General features: G+C 35.2%; 1 pseudogene; it reads left to right on the top strand.

The window, feature by feature from the left end:
- On the top strand, positions 1-663 carry LOC102515873 (annotated as a pseudogene).
- Positions 664-4,403: the final 3,740 nt, after the last annotated feature.

Here is a 4,403-nt window from a genome sequence, read left to right as displayed (position 1 = left end):
AATAGAATATATAGGAGAAACTTTTTCTGATATTTTCTCAAGTAAAACATTTTTGGATACATGAACAAAGCTACAATTCACAAAAGAAAAAAGTGCTTTCGGCTTTTGGCTCAAAGGAAGCCGAGGTGCAACTATCTTCAGTCGTCCTGAATCTGGGTTCATCTGCCACTCACCACCTCCACCATACCACCTAAGTTCAACCCCAATAAGATCAAAATCTTATACCTGAGGTGCACCAGTGGGGAAGTGGGTGACACATCTGCCCTGGCCCCTAAGATTGGTCCCCTGGGTCTGTCTCCAAAAAAAAGTTGATGACAGCATCACCATGGCAACTGGTGATTGGAAGGGTCTGAGGATTACGGTGAAACTTTAGAACACACAAGCCCAGATTGAGGTGGTACCTTCTGCCTCTGTCCTGATCATCAAAGCCCTCCAGGAACCACCAAGAAAGAGAAAGAAGCAGAAAAACATTAAACACAGTGGAAATACCACTTTTGGTGAGATGGTAAACATTGCCTGACAGATGTGGCACCGATCTTTAGTCAGAGAACTCTCTGGAACCATTAAAGAGATCCTGGGGACTGCCCAGTCTTGGGCTGCAGTGTTGATGGCTGCCACTCTCACGACATCACAGATGACATCAACAGTGGTGCAGTGAAATGACAAGCTAGTTAACTACAAAGAAAGATGATTTAATAAAGGCTTATTTGACAACCCCCAAAAAAGTGATAAATTGGACTTCATTAAAATTACGATCTTCTGTTAATAGAATGAAAAGACAGACCATGGACTATTTGAAAGTCTCATTTGTTGAAGGACTTGATGCAAAATATATTTTAAAAACTGAAATCTCAATGATAAAGAATAAACAGGCTGCTTTTTTTTTTTTAAAAAAAAAGGGGGCAAATAAGTTGGATAGACATTTTCTCAGAGAAGATATATGGATGACAAGTGACCATATGAATAGATGCTCATCATCATTGGTCATTAGGGAAACACAAACTAAAACCACATTGAGATACTATTAGACACCAATTAAAATGTCTTCTGTTAAAAAGTGGACCGTACTGAGTATTCATGAGGATGTGGAGGAGTTGAAAATCTCACTGGTGGCAGTATAAAATGGCAAAACCACATTGGAAAACAATTTGGCAGTTTCTTAAAAAGTTAAACATAAATCTATCATGTGACTTCACCATTCCACTCCTATATGTCACTAAAGAGAAATGAAAGGATATGTTCATACAAAGACTTGCACATCAATGTTCAGAATAGTTTTGTTTGTAATAGCAAAAAACTAGAAACAACCCAAAAGGACCATCAACAAGTAGTAGAATATTCATTATACTAGTAGTAGTAGTAGTAGTTGTAGGGCATCCATTCAATGGATTCACTACTTAATAACAAAAAAAAATTGTTCCACAACATCGAAGAATCTCAAAATAATGAAACCAAGTGACAAAAATTTATGCATGCTGTACAATTTCATTTATATAAAAACCTTGAGAATGAAAACAAAGGACTGACAGAAAGCAGATCAGTGGTTGCCTAGAAAGGGTGGGCAGGGAGAATGGAAGAGTTCTCAAAGGGACAGGATTGTGGTGATGGTTTCATGAGTGTATATACATATGTCAAACTATATCAAAATTAATAGTTTAACGATTTGGAGTTAATTATATGTTAATTATATTTTCTTAAAACCCCTCTTAAACATAAAAATAGATACACAAATACATGTTTATTAAATTAAAAATACTTGCAATACTGGCACCTTCGTGCCTCAAGTGCCCTGCCCCTGCAAAGCATCAACCAAAATAGAAGTAGAGGTAATATAAGCAGAGGGTGGAGCCAGAAGATCAGGAGACCCAAAATATTGAAGAGCCAAAGCCACCGTGGGTTTGCTGTGTCTTCTTTCTCACTCACATCCCTTCACATTTCTCTTCTGCTGGCATCAGGAAGAATAGCTAAAGATCTCCTAAACAAGACACTGCACTAACCATAAAAGGCAAAGTTGACAAATTAAACTTCATGAAAACTAAGAACATCTGCTATCAAAAGATAACATTAAGAAGAAGTGAGACACAATCTGGGAGAAAAATAGATATATAGAGATAGAGATAGAGGTAGAGATAAAGATATGTGTGTATGTATGTATACATGGATATACAACCCATGTATACCTATATTATACATCCATGTATATATACAGACACTTGTACACATATATGGACTTCTATGTAGAATTTTTTAATTTCTTCAAAGCAATAAGAAAACAACTAACAGCCATGTTTTTCAAATGGGAAAAAGACTTACACAATTAGTTTGCGGAAGAAGATATTCAAATAGCCAGTAAATATATTAAAATGCTCAACATCAGTAACCATTAGGAAAATGAAAATTAAAACAAGAAAGCATTCTGCCACAACACCAGAATGGATAAAATTAAAATAGTGAGTGTTAATAAGTATGTAGAGAAACTGGAACTCTTGGACGTTGTTGATAGCAGTATAAATTGACTTAAATATTTTTGAAAACAGTTTGGCAGCATTTATAAAATCTAAACATATGCCTACTCTGTTATCCAGTAAATTCACATCTAAGTATACATCCAAAAGAAATGTTTGCCTACTTTAATCAAAATGCATGTTCAAAAATGTTTCTAGAAGCTGTATTAATAACAGGCAAAAGCTTGGATCTGTTAGCATTAACAGGCTAAATAACTATACAGTTACATAATGGAATAGTAAGCAGCCTTAAAAATAATAATTATCCATATATGCAACAATATAGATGAATATCACAGGCTTTATACTGAGGAAAAGAAGCCAGAAACAACAGAGTACATTTTAATTAAACTTCAAATACAGGCAAAACTAATCTATGATAATAAAGGAATAGTGGCTAGCTCTTGGGGTAGGGAGTGTTGAGGGCAGGTAGTATTCACTGGGAAAGAAAAAGGAAAGAGGGAACCTTCTAACGTGGATGGAAATACTTTACATCTTAATCTAAGTTGTGGTTACATATACACAAGCAAAAGTTCAATGAACTATACACTCAAGATTTGTGCAATTTACCGTATGAAAGTTAGATTACAAAATTTTTTAAGGTTTCTGTTTTCTTTCATTATGCACATGGCACTGCATACCTCGTATACCAAACCCATTGCTAAATTCTAGATCCCCTGAATTCAGGGAACTATTCAATCTCATCTAAAGTATAATCCTTCTCTGTATGCTTATTCTTTTTGTTGCAGCAACATCAAACAGAATCAAAGAGCAAAACTAAACATTTATCCAAACTTCCCTTATTTCCTAAAAAAAGGACTTTTCTAAGGAAAAATTCATAAGTAAAAATATTTCCCCAGCACTTCACTTGTCATTGCTGCTCAAAGCAATTTTGTCACTAATGGTGAGTTTAGACCAAAAAATTATTCCTTTTTTTTTTTATATAAAGCTATATTTCCCATTACATAGTACTGTGCATTTATCAACTTATCCTGAATTCATCATTCCTTCCCTGTGTGCCCCATTATTAGAATATGGTGGCTATTGCAATGCCTGAAAATTCAATAGCTGTTTCCTCTCCTAATAAGCAACAGCTTGGTGCTGCCCTGATAACTATATGTGTCCCATCTAGTGCTCTGTTACATCCTCCAGACTGGTGTGTTCCAGTAGAAATAAAATGCAAGCCACATATGTAATTCTAAACTTCCTAGGAGATACATTAAAACACTAAACAGATAAGTTTGCTTTAATGATATATTTTATTTAGCATAATAGATCCAAAATGTGATTTCATAATGTAATCAATATAAAAAGTTATCAGTGAGATACTTTACATTAGGTTTCAAACTGATTCTTCAAAGATCCAATGTGTATTTTGCGCTTACATTGCACACTTGCAGTATGCTTACAACGTGCCTCAATTTGGATGATCACGATTCAAGTGCTAAGTACCATATGTGGCTAGTGACTACTGTATTGAACAGCACAGCTCCCAGCTACCTCACACCACAACCAAGGTAACCCTTGAAATGAAATTCCAAAATCTGTCTTTATTAGTCTTGGAATAATATATACTACCTCCGCCCCACATCTTTACACCTCATAAAATTAAATTTCTCTTGCCCTGGAAGTTTTATTTCACTAAACTATGTCTCTAGGGCTCCCCTCACCAAGTCAGAGGTCACCATACTTGATTCCATCTGAAACTGAACACACTTCCCATTTACACACTACAAAATTCATCAGAACTGGTCTTGTTGTTTTGCCAGGACCAACTCAACAAAATTTTTCACCTCCTACTCTTACAAAATGTGATGTATTAAAATTATCCTGTGAAAAGTAGCATGAAATTACTGTGAATATATTCATAACTTAAATGTGCTAGGTCAACAAACATGT

Source organism: Camelus ferus, chromosome 33, assembly GCF_009834535.1.
Source record: "Camelus ferus isolate YT-003-E chromosome 33, BCGSAC_Cfer_1.0, whole genome shotgun sequence".
NCBI classification, from domain to species: domain Eukaryota; kingdom Metazoa; phylum Chordata; class Mammalia; order Artiodactyla; family Camelidae; genus Camelus; species Camelus ferus.
The sequence above is the reverse complement of the archived record's forward strand: the minus strand, read 5'-3'. Positions and strand labels throughout refer to the sequence as shown.